The sequence below is a fragment of the Peromyscus californicus genome, unplaced genomic scaffold (genome assembly GCF_007827085.1).
Source record: "Peromyscus californicus insignis strain IS unplaced genomic scaffold, ASM782708v3 Scaffold_19__1_contigs__length_69161282, whole genome shotgun sequence".
NCBI classification, from domain to species: domain Eukaryota; kingdom Metazoa; phylum Chordata; class Mammalia; order Rodentia; family Cricetidae; genus Peromyscus; species Peromyscus californicus.
Window position 1 is genome coordinate 62,580,288 of NW_026294491.1, and position 12,119 is coordinate 62,592,406.

General features: G+C 46.7%; 1 protein-coding gene across 1 annotated transcript in view; it reads left to right on the forward strand.

Annotated features, from left to right (window-relative positions):
• Ccnd3 (cyclin D3) overlaps positions 1-12,119 on the forward strand; it is an 88,427-nt gene that overhangs the window by 69,015 nt on the left and 7,293 nt on the right. The window contains exon 2 of the mRNA XM_052745554.1: positions 3,321-3,388. The gene's annotated coding sequence lies outside the window, so the exon portion shown is untranslated. The remainder of the gene's footprint in view (positions 1-3,320; positions 3,389-12,119) is intronic.

Here is a 12,119-nt window from a genome sequence, read left to right on the forward strand (position 1 = left end):
TGTATTCTACCTAAAGATTATTTTTTAAACAATTTATTTATCTTTATTTTATGTGCATTAGCGTTTTACCTGCATGTATGTCTGTGTGAGGGTGTCAGATCTTGGAGTTACAGACAGTTGTTAGTTGCCATGTGGGTGCTGGGAATTGAACCCGGGTCCTCTGGTAGAGCAGGTGGTGCTCTTAACCACTGAGCCATCACTCCAGCCCTAAAAATGATTTGATTACTCACATTTGCAAGCACACATTTGAGTGTCTTGACATCATGTAGATGTCAGAGGACAATTGTGGAGTGGCCTTGCTTCTTCTGTCATGTGGGTCCCAGGGATTGAACTTGGGTCTTCAGTCTTGGTGGCAGGCGCCTTCACCCAATGCACCATTTGGCCACTTGTAAAAGTTCATTTATCCTTACCCTATGTGTGGATGATGTGGGGGGATGGGGTGTGCGTGCCATGGCACTTGTGTGGAGAGTAAGAGGACAGCCTTTTGGAACCGATTCTCTGCTTCCAGCCTTCCATGGCCTATATAGGGCTCAGGCTCAGGTTGTCGGCTTGTACAGCGAGAGCCTTTACTTGCCAAGCCACCTCACTGGCTCCATCCCCCTTTGGCTGGTGTTGGGTGTCTGCTTCAGCACTCTGTGTTGTCCCTGACATAGGGATGTGACTACCCTAGTCTGTAGACGGAGAGTCAGATCCTTTCCTCCGGGTCACACTTGAATAAGTAAGATGCAGAGGAGAATCAGACCCAAGCTAGCGTCCCTGTGTGGTCAGTCACTCATCTGAATCCACCACAGAGAGAAAGGGACCATCGATTGGTTACGGAGACTGAGACACTTGTTTTTGCTTCTTTCTCTGCGTTTGTGCGTGTGTGTATGTGTGAGTGTGTGTACAGGTGTGCCCACGGACACTCACACCCTTGGGGGCCAGCCAAAGTCTTAATGAACTTCTACACAGTTAGCACAGCTGTAGGGCTTCACACTAGATTTTACACGTCCACTGTCAAATACATTTTTATGTACTTATCCACCACCAAAAATGAAAAGCCTGTAGCAGAACTAGAAAACAGTCCTCTTTTATAACTTGTGCCCATTACCAGCTTTCAATTTTAGGAAAAAAAATTGCAGTCCAACAAAGTAGTTCAGTGGATAAAGGTGCCTGCCACTGAGCCTGAGGACTTGAGTTCTAATCCTCAGAAACCATAGTGGAGCCCGACAGTGATGGCACGCGTCCTTAATCCCATCACTCAGGAGTCAGAGGCAGGCGGATCTCTGTGAGTTCAAGGCCAGCCTGGTCTACAGAGTGAGATTCAGGACAGCCAGGGCTACAAGAGAAACCCTGTCTCGAAAAAGAAAACAGGAAAAAAGAACCCGTAGTGGAAGGGGAAACTGATCTCTCCCCAGCTGGCCGTTGATGTCCGCACCCTTGCTGCGCTCACACAGACCCTCCCTGTCTCCCATACACTCAATAATAAGGATGATATATTTTTTAAAAATTGATGAAATGGAGGCTGAACACGGTGGCACATGCCCAATGGGGGACTGAGGCAGGAGGACCAAAAGTTGGAGACCAGTTTGGGCTATATAGTCTCCGGGTCACAAGGGGGTGGGGAAGGGAGACATGGACTGCAGACTGGATGGCTCAGGGATCACGGTGCTCGCTGCAAGCCTGAAGACCCGAGTGGATCCCAGGACCCACAGGGTGGACGCGAAGAACTGATCCCCACAAGTTGTCCTCTGACCTCCATTGCCTCATGCACCCACACGCATACACATAAACACAAAATGAATAAATAATTGTTTTAATGAGCTGCATGTGATGGTGCATACCTTCAACCCCAGCACTCTGGAGGCAGAGGCCGAGGCCAGCAGATTCAAGGCCAGCCTGTTTTAGAGAGAGAGTTAAAACAAAAAGTAAAGGTAAACTATTAAGAAGGAATCTAAAGTGTATCTTTTTTTTTGTTTTTGTTTTTGTTTTTTCGAGACAGGGTTTCTCTGTGTAGCTTTGCGCCTTTTCCTGGAACTCACTTGGTAGCCCAGGCTGGCCTCGAACTCACAGAGATCCGCCTGGCTCTGCCTCCCGAGTGCTGGGATTAAAGGCATGCGCCACCACCGCCCGGCTATAGTGTATCTTAATCGACACAGGACAATGTTTTTGTCTTTAAGATAAACCTGAGGCAGACGTGGTGGAATGCCTGAGATCTAGAGCAGGAATACCGTCCGAACCCAGCAGGAGTTTGAGGCCTTGAGGTCAGCTTAGACGACACAGTGAGATGACTCAACACAGAACACACACACACACACACACACACACACACAAGCTGGTCATGGTGGCACTTGGGAGTGAGAGGCAGGAATGAGGTCAGGAGTTTAGGGTCATTCTTGATGTGTAGAGTTTGGGATGAGCCTGGGCTACTTAAGACTTCATTTAAAACACAAAAAGGTAAAGGAGATCTGCAGTGCTCGTGGCCCAGAAATATCTTAGGTTTAATAGGGTCTCAATAAAGACTTACAGAATGAGTCACAATGACGAATACACACTTCCTGAATGAGAATGAGTTGCTTGCAGAGGCTAAGTGAGTTTCAGTGAAGATGTGAAATTGACTGACGAATTAATTGATTAATTAATTGATTAGAGATGGACACCTTACTGTGTAGCCCTGACTGCCCTGAACCTTGCTACGTAGACCAGACTGGCCTTGGTCTCACAGAGACCCACCTGCTTCCTCCTAAATTCTAGAATTAAAAGCATGAGCCACCACACCCTCCCCCTTTTAAATTTAAATTACATTTTTTTCTCTGCATATAGATGTGTATGGGTTCACAATTTCTACAGCATAGGTGGGAAGGATCAGAGGAGATCAATTGTTGGGTTCTCTCCTTCCAGCCCGTGAGTCCCAGGGACTGAACTCAGGTCATCAGCCTTGGCAGCAAGCGCCTTTACCCACTGGGCTATCTGGACAGTCTTGGATCTTTTTTTTTTTTCTCTGTCTTTCCATTGTCATAACTTTGTAACACACTAATAACTAACTTTAAATTAGAAAAAGAAATAACCCACAAAACCTGTGATATGAGGGAACTTTGAGATAGACTGTACAAGTATGAATGGTGGCTAGCTGAGACCAGGTAAGAAAGACTGTCTGTGTGGGGAATTACCTGAGCATCCATCATCTGCAGGCTTTTCCGACAGGCTAGCCAATTCTGCAACTACTCTCACCCCTACCCAAGTTCCAAATCCTTGAGGACAAAGAGGACTTATTTATAGTGAACAACGAGAATCACTTAGAACAGCTAGTAACCTGCTGTCCCTGCTCTTTTATTCTGCAGCCCTGAACACTTGTGGAAGTTGTGGACCAGCCAGACCTTCAGGAGGAGAAAGGCAGGGGACGGCAGGGGTGAGTGATAAGGCCCTAGGTGGGCTGAGTGCTGCAGAGGAGATAACATTGACTAGGCCAGCTGGGGCCTTGCGGAGGAGAACTTAAGAGCCGGGCTGGCTGACTTATAAATTGACCCGATAAGCAGGTCCTTGGACTGGGATGAAAGAGGTGTCACTGAGAGATTAATCTGATGGCCATGTGCCACCAGTTCAGGATCTTTCTGGAAGCAGTGTGAAGGTGGGGTGCTTTAGAAACTGGCAATAGCAACGGGGCCCAGCCTTTCAAACTTGGATTTAAAAACCCCCCTTGGGCCGGGCGGTGGTGGCGCACGCCTTTAATCCCAGCACTCGGGAGGCAGAGCCAGGCGGATCTCTGTGAGTTCGAGGCCAGCCTGGGCTACCAAGTGAGTCCCAGGAGAGGCGCAAAGCTACACAGAGAAACCCTGTCTCGAAAAACCAAAAAAAAAAAAAAAAAAAAAAAAAAAAAAAAAAAAAAAACAAAAAACCCTTGGAACTCCTCTGCCACTTGAATGACATGTAGCTTCCTTGGAGTTCATCTTTCCTTAACCATAAGAATTCAGCCGGGTGGTGGTGGCGCACACCTTTAATCCCAGCACTCGGGAGACAGAGGCAGGCAGATCTCTGTGAGTTTGAGGCCAGCCTGGTCTACAGAGCGAGATCCAGGAAAGGCGTAAAGCTACACAGAGAAACCCTGTCTCAAAACAAAACAAAACAAACAAACCCCCCCCCCCCCAAAAAAAAGAAGAATCCAAATCCTTAGGGAGATGGCTCAGTGGGTAAAGGCAGATGCTGCCAAGCCAGGGCCATGAGTTCAATCCCTGGCACCCACAGAGGTGGAAGGAGAGGACAGATTCCTGTGAAGCTGTCCCCTTACCTTCACATGAACACTGTAACATGTGTGCCTTACCCATAAATAAATAGAATAAAAACATTTTAAAAAGAAACGAAAAGACGTATTTATTTTGTTTATTTTTCTGTTAGGAGCTGTTATTTATATATTGCAATAATTAGGGCTATCTCCTGGACAAAAATCCAAAAATGTGTACTTTTCTGAGATAGATAGAATATAAAGACTTCAAATAAATATTGAGTTTGCATGGGGCATGATCACACCATGGGCTCGAGTTCCTAACATCATCCCCTCTGCTCTGCTGTGAAGGAATTTATTTGATGGCAGATTTGGAGGAATCTGCGGTCTGGCAGGCCCAGATGCAGAGCATCATCCCGGTACTTGGGTGGAAACGGAAGGACCAGGTACTTACTGAACCGTAGAAGATACTGTTTCGGAAGTAGAGGACGAACAGGAAAAGTAGGATCCAAGAGATCTAAAGAGTGATTCTTGTTCCCAGCAAGCAACCATTGGATCAGGAAATCAAAGCAAGGAAGAAATTCAAGAGGGCACCAGGGCTTAAAGTATGAGGACCTTGTTGGGCATGGTGGCTGCTCACACCATTAACCCCAGCAGAGGCAGGCAGATCTCTGTGAGCTCCAGGCCAGCCTGGTCTACAGAGAGCTCCATAGTGAGACCCTGTGTCTTAAACAAACAAACAAATAATACAAAAATAAGCCCAGAAGTATAATAACAGAATTTCATGCTAGCTCCGGTTAAAAAAGAAGAAAAACAATAAATCAACATGTAGTTTAGTAGAAAGTCAACTTAACCACGATATACTACTCTTTTTATTCATTTATTTTTTTACTTTTTCTTTCTTTCTTTCCTTCTTCTTCTTCTTCTTCTTCTTCTTCTTCTTCTTCTTCTTCTTCTTCTTCTTCTTCTTCTTCTTCTTCTTCTTCTTCTTCTTTTTTTTCAGAGCTAAGGACCGAACCCAGGGCCTTGCGCTTGCTAGGCAAGCGCTCTACCACTGAGCTAAATCCCCAGCCCCTATTTTTTTTTTTACTTTTTTGGGGGGACTGTTTCTTTTACTTTTGAGACAAAGTCTCACTATGTAGCCCTGGCAGGAACTCTCTATGTAAAACAGACTGACTTCAAACTCATGAATATCTGCCTGTCTCTTCAGTACTGGAATTGTAGGCTTAAAATTACATTAATTAGTTAATTAACTAGTGTGTGTGTGGGGGGTGCCATGATGTGAGTGTTGACTTCAGAGGATACCTTGTGAGATTTGGTTCTCTCCTTCTATGATATCGGTCCCAGGGATTGAACTCAGGTCCTGAGCCTGGCAGGCAGCAAGCGTCCTTACTGCTAAGCGGTCTCCACATCCCCAATGGCCGCAGTTTTTATAGATCACCGGGATTCATTTGCTGGCATCTTGGTAAGGGCTTGCATCCATGCCCTTACGTGGACTTTTCTTTCCATATATCATTCTTGCTTCTCTTTCCCTTGTGCTGTGAGTTGAACCTGGCATCTCCAACACGCTGGCGGATGTTCTACCAATGAGTTCTACCACAGCCCTGAGATATTTTTTTACTTTTGAGTCAGGGTCTCATATATCTCAGTCTTGTTTCAAACTCACTATTAGAAGGTGACCTTGACTTTCTGATCCCCCTGCTCTCCTCCCAGGTGGAGGCTACAGACATGAACTACTGGGCCCAGTTCACACAGCACTAGGGAATGTCACCCAGGGCTTCATACATGCCGGACAAACACTCTATCCGCTGAGCTCCATCCACAGCCTAAAACAGGATCTTGCTAAGTTGCCCAGGCAGGCTTTGAACTTGTAATATTTCTGCGCTAGCCCTACCTCCTAGCTGGATTTTGGGCATGTACAAAGATGCCTACATTCTCTTTGGGTTTTGGAATTAATGCTACATTAAAAATGAGTTGAGAGCCGGGTGGTGGTGGCGCACTTCTTTAATCCCCAGCGCACATAAGGCAGAGGCAGATGGAACTCTGAGTTCAAGGCCGGCCTAGTCTACAGAGTGAGTTCCAGGACAACCAGGACTATACAGAGAAACCCCCTCTCTCAGCCCCTCACTGCTGGGGAGACAACTCAAGATGTAAAGTGCCAGCATGAACTGTGCAAGCGTAAGGACCTCAGTTTGGATCCTGAGCTCCCGTGTAAAGCTGGATGTGGTGACAAGCGGCTGTAACCCCAGTGTGCCCGTGGAGAGATGAGAGGGAGAAAGGGAATTCCTGGAAGCTAGCCCAGGGCATATAAACAAGAGAGACCTTGTCTTAACAGAGTAGAAGGCGAGAGCCTTTATATAAGACTTAAACAGATGTGTCGTGACACATGTATTCCTGTATACACACATAAGTACGCACGCATGCACATACACATAGTACAAACACGCACAAAGATACAGGAAGAAGGGAGGAGGAGCTAGGCAGGTCACCCAGGGAATGCCTGGGATGTCTCCCTGAAGTGGGGTACTGGCCCCGGGCTTTACCTGCTTCTGGCCAGTGCACTGCCACAGATGAGGGCCTGATGTGACCTCCTCCTTCCTGAGATATCTCAAGTTCTTCACACACACACACACACACACACACACACACACACACACACACACACACGGCACCATAAAACAACTCGCAGAAGTTGTTTCTCTTCTTCCACATACAGGTTTTGAGGATCAAACTCAGGCCATCAGGATTGGTGGCAAGCACTTTTATGGCATGAGTGAATTTGATGACTTTCAAATGACCTTGGGGGGAAAATCTAGGACCTGTGATGAGTATTTCACTAAAACTAAAGCTTGCTGTTTAGACTAGGCTAATTGGCCAGGAGGCTCTGCCTGCCTTATTTCTGCCCCGTCTTTCCCATGCTGGGGTACGTGCAACTGTGCCCAGGGTTTATGTGGGCCAACCAGGTCGTCTTGATTTCCTAACAAGTGCTCTTAGCCACTGGGCCCAGGGTAGAGTTAATTAATTAGTTAATTAAATAGTTTGTAGTCTGTCTTTTTTCCTTCCCTTCTTCCTTCCTGTCCTCTCCTCCCTTCCTCCCTCCCTCCCTCCCCCCTCTCCTCTCCTCTCCCCTCCCCTCCCCTCCCCTCCCCTCCCCTCCCCTCCCCTCCTCTCCTCTCCTTTCTTCTCTTTTCTTTTCTTTTCTCAAGACAGGGTCTTATTCTGTAGCTCTGGCTGTCCTGAATTCACTTTGTAGACCAGGCTGTCCTGGAACCCTGGAACTCACAGAGATCCGCCTGCCTGGGATCATAGGTGTGCGTCACTACACCCAACCTTTCTTTCTCCTTAAAATTACATTTATCTATTTATTCTCTCTCTCTCTCTCTCTCTCTCTCTCTCTCTCTCTCTCTCTCTCTCTCTCTTTCTCTCTCTCTCTCTCTCTGTTTCTGTCTCTCTATCTATCCATCTGTCTGTCTATCTGTCTCTCTCTTTTCCTTTGAGATAGGGTCTCATGTAGCCCAGTCTGGCTTCAAACTCACTAAATAGCTGAAGATAATCTTGATCTTAAAATGAAATTAGATTTTTATTTTTCATTGTGCTTATACATGCGTGAGTGTTTGTGTGTCCATGGAGGACAGATGCCTTGAATCCCCATGAAGCTTGGTTCTGGGAATCAAACTCTGGTCCCCAAGAACAGCAAGAACTCTGTTTGTTTGTTTTGTTTTGTTTTTTTGAGACAGGGTTTCTCTGTGTAGCCCTGACTGATCTGGAACTCAGAGATCTGCCTGCCTCTGCTTCCCGAGTGTTGGGATTAAAGTTGAGCCCTTGTTTTTAAAGGCTAAATAACTATTCTTCTTCTTTTATGGACTATTCTAGCTCATATTGGCTTGGAATTCACTCTATAGCCCAGGTTGGCCTTGAACTTGGAGAGATTCTCCTATTAGGATTCCATATCTGTGCCACGATGCCCAGCTTATGGTATTGTGTTTATTTCTCAATTTTTAAAAAACTCTATTTTACGCATAGGGGTATTTTGCCTGGTGTATTTATGTGCACCACATGCATGCCTGGTGCCTGTGGATGCCAGAGGAGAGCATCAGATCTCCTAGAACTAAAGTTACAGATGACCATACTAGTGCTGGGGATTGAACCTGGGGCCTCGGCAACAGCAGCAAGCGCTTTTAATCACTGAGCCATCTCTCCAGCTCCTTAATTTCTCAATTGTAATAAATGTTTGTAAAACAGTTATAAAAATGGGCCATAAGGGACACATGTTCTTGGCATACAGGAAGTCTTGGGTTCAGTTCTAGCTACTATTATTATATTGATGGTTGTAAATACCTGTACACATAGACAGGTTTGGCTTTGAAGTACCTTAATCACAACTAACTTTTTTTCTTCCTGTGGGTCTGTGGATTGAACCTAGGGACCTGAAGAATTCTGGGCAAGTGCTTTACCACTGAGCAACACCCAGGCTCAGAGAAGAGTACTTTTGAGGGGGAGGAAGGAAGAGAGGGCTAGAGGGAGAGAGGGAGGGAGGGAGGGGGGGAGAGAGAGAGAGAGAGAGAGAGAGAGAGAGAGAGAGAGAGAGAGAGAATTGTTATTACAGAAACGAATTTTTTTTTTTTTTTTTTTTTTTTTTGGAGAGGAATTAGAAGGACAAGTTTCACTACTAGGTAGTCCAGGCTGGCCTTGAACTTACAGCAATCCTCCTGCTTCACACTCATGAGTACTAGGATTATAGGTGTGGGCCACCACAGTTAATTTAGAAACTACTGCCTTTGGATGTTCACTTTGCCCCAGATATGTGCAAGCGACTTTTGGCCCTTTGGTCTTCAAAACACCCCTGTAGGGTAGGGACCTTTGTTATTACCCAACTGGAGGAAAAGAGAAGCCGATAAAAGAGGACCAATCTTTCCTCAGAGCCATGGGTGTGGACCCAGATTTTAAACTGAGAGTAGCTTTTGTCCACCTTCCTGTTTTGGGGTCATACCCCCTCTTCTTCGCCCATACCTAGTCTGTTTCTCTCTCTCTGTCGTTTCAGTGGGTCTGAAGGTAACTGTGAGGTGAGAGCCCTCACCTGTCACCTGGTTCCTCCTTCTGGGTCTCAGATGGAGACATTCCAGCGATAAAGAGGCGAGGGAGTGGGAGGAGGAAGGAGGCATGATGTCCTTCTTCCTCGGGGCTCTCCCTGGGGCCTCTGACAGCTCATTCCGGCTCTCCTCTAATTTGCCATTCCATTGAGTAACTTTTGTAATTGGATGCACCTGGCCCTCAGCTCTTCGGTTTACTCCCCTGCTCATTGCTCTGCCTTCTTATCTTTTCTCTTTTTGAGCAGAGTCTCCTGTAGCCCAGGATAGACTTGAATTTTGGATCTTCCTGCTTCCACCTCCTGGGTGCTGAGATCGCCGGTGTGTGCCACTACCCCTGGCCTTGCCCCGTATTTCTTCAGTGCTGGGAATTGACCCTATGGCTTCATGCGTATCAGTCAAACACTCTGCTCACTGAGATACATCTCCAGCCCTTGTTTGTTGCTTGGTCTTCTCAGGTCTAGTCTTTGAGGGGCAGCGATGGGGAAGCAGATGGGTGCCCCTCTCAGGAGTTCTCCGAGGAGCCACCTGCATGGTCAGCAGCCAGCCTTCATGTAGCCAGTCAGCTCCTTGGCTCTGAAGACCCCGGACAGAGGGGCTCTTGAACAGTTATCCAAGAAGACAAAGCAGCCTCAGGGACTCAGCTGTCTCTGGGTGCCCTTTCTCATTAAGAGACCAACAAGGAATAAATCAATATCTACCCACGGGCCAGCACAGGAGGCAAGGGAATGAGTGGTGGAGAGCTGGGCGGACAGGTTGCCCCCGGCCCCCACTGCTGAGCCTCCCTACTTTTCTAAATCAGAGTGTTTACCTTTTTCTATCCCCCATCCTCTCTTCCAAATTCTTAAGCATGTGTTGCCCTGGCGCTCTGGGATTTCTCCCTGTTTTTTTTTTGTTGTTTTTTTTTTCTGAAGACCCTCCCACCCCATTTCTACAGATGCTAATAGATCTCCATTGCTGATCCTAACTCAAAAGGCGTGGCTTTCTCTCTTCTCCCTCTTCCTGGCAGCTACCTTCCTTGTTTTTGTTTTCAAACTCTTAATACAATGATCCTCAAGCTTTAAAATTTAAAAAAAAAAAAAGCCATGGGATTGCAGATGTAGCTCCATGGTAGAGCATACCTGTCTAGCATGTACCAAGTCCTGGCTTTGAACCCAGCATCTCTCTCTCTCCCCTTCTCCCTCCTGACCCCTACCCCCCTGCAAGGGCATGAACTCTGGTGCTAGGCTAGACTGCAGCCTGCTTCTACCACTTGGTAGCTATGTGACCTCTCGATGGTTAGTCGATCAATCTGATATATTAACACCCCAGCCCCTGTTAAAATGAGCAAAATAGTTAGGTGGTGGTGGCACACTCCTGTAATCCCAGCACTCGGAGGCAGAGGCAGGCAGATCTCTGAGTTTGAAGTCAGCTTCGTCTACAGAGTTTCAGGGCAGACAGAGCTACACAGAGAAACCTGTCTCAAACTCCCCCTCAAAAGGGAAGGGGTAAAATAATATACTTCCTGTAAGGTTGTTGTGTAGATGAAATGATTCATTACATCTCAGGTATGTGTAGTTCTGGATCATAGTACATGAACATGAAGACCTGTCGCTGTTGTTGGTGCTCACAGCAAGGTGCTGTATCCAGAGGACATGCAGCCATCCAGGATGGTATCTTTGCCCTTCAGGACAGGAAGTTTGGTGGTGCATGCCTATAATCCCAGAATTTGAGAGGAAGAAGCAGTAGGATTGGTGCAAGCTGGAGGATATCCTTGCTCTTCATAGGCCAGAGCTACATAGTGAGACCTTGTCTCAAAAAACTAATAAAACGTTAGTGTGGGTGGTACATGCAATTGGAAGGTAATGGCAGAAGGATCAAATCCAGCCTCAATCATACAGTAAGTTCAAAGCCAGCCTGGGTTATATAAGACCCTGTCTTAAAACGTGCCTGCCTCCCAGTTTTTTAAGTGTACGGTTTGCAATATAAGCATGGCAGTACACACTAGTAATGCCAGCATTTGGGAAACGGAGACAAGGAGCCGCAAAGTTCAAGGTCAGTGTGGGGCTGGACGGTAAGACACTGGAGAGGTGACCTTCTGTGAGCTAATCCCATCATGCCTCATTCTTCCCGTGTGAGGATATGGTGGCGGATTCTAACCCCTTGCTCAGTGCCCAGCATGCAAATGGGCTCATGCTTATCCTCTGTCCCCTGCCTGTGCTAGAGATCACTTGGACAGAGGGGACAGAGCAGTGCCCGTGTGGTTCAGTCCCTGCCTTCCTTCTTTCCTCCTTTCTCTTTCTCCCTTCTTCTTTCCCGCCTTCCTTCTTTTCTTTTCTTTTTGTTTTTGAGACAGTCTCACTCTATAGCTCTGGCTGGCTTAGAACTCTCTGCTTAGACCAGGCTGGCTGTGAACTCACAGAGATCCACCTGCCTCTGTCTCCAAAGTGCGGGGATCAAAGGTGTGCACCCCCCACCCCCCCCCAGTCTTCTACTTTTTCCTTTTTCTTTTTGAGTCTTCTGATGTGGCTCTGGCTGGCCTGGAATTCTCCACAGGCTCCCTGCCTCCTCCCAAGTGTTTGATCACAGGCATGTGCCATCATGTCCAATTCTGCAATTTGATGATTTTTTGTTTTGTTTTGTTCAGAGGAGACAGGGTCTCACTCTAGTCCAGGCTGGTCTGGAAATATACTGTAGTTCTCTCAGCCTCTGAAGTCCTGGTATTATAAACATAAGCAATCACTATATTATTATTTGGTTTGGTTGTCTTTTGTTTTTGAGATAGGATCTTATGCAGCCCAGGCTGGTCGCGAACTCATTAAATAACCAAAATGACCTCAGACTTTTTTTTTTTT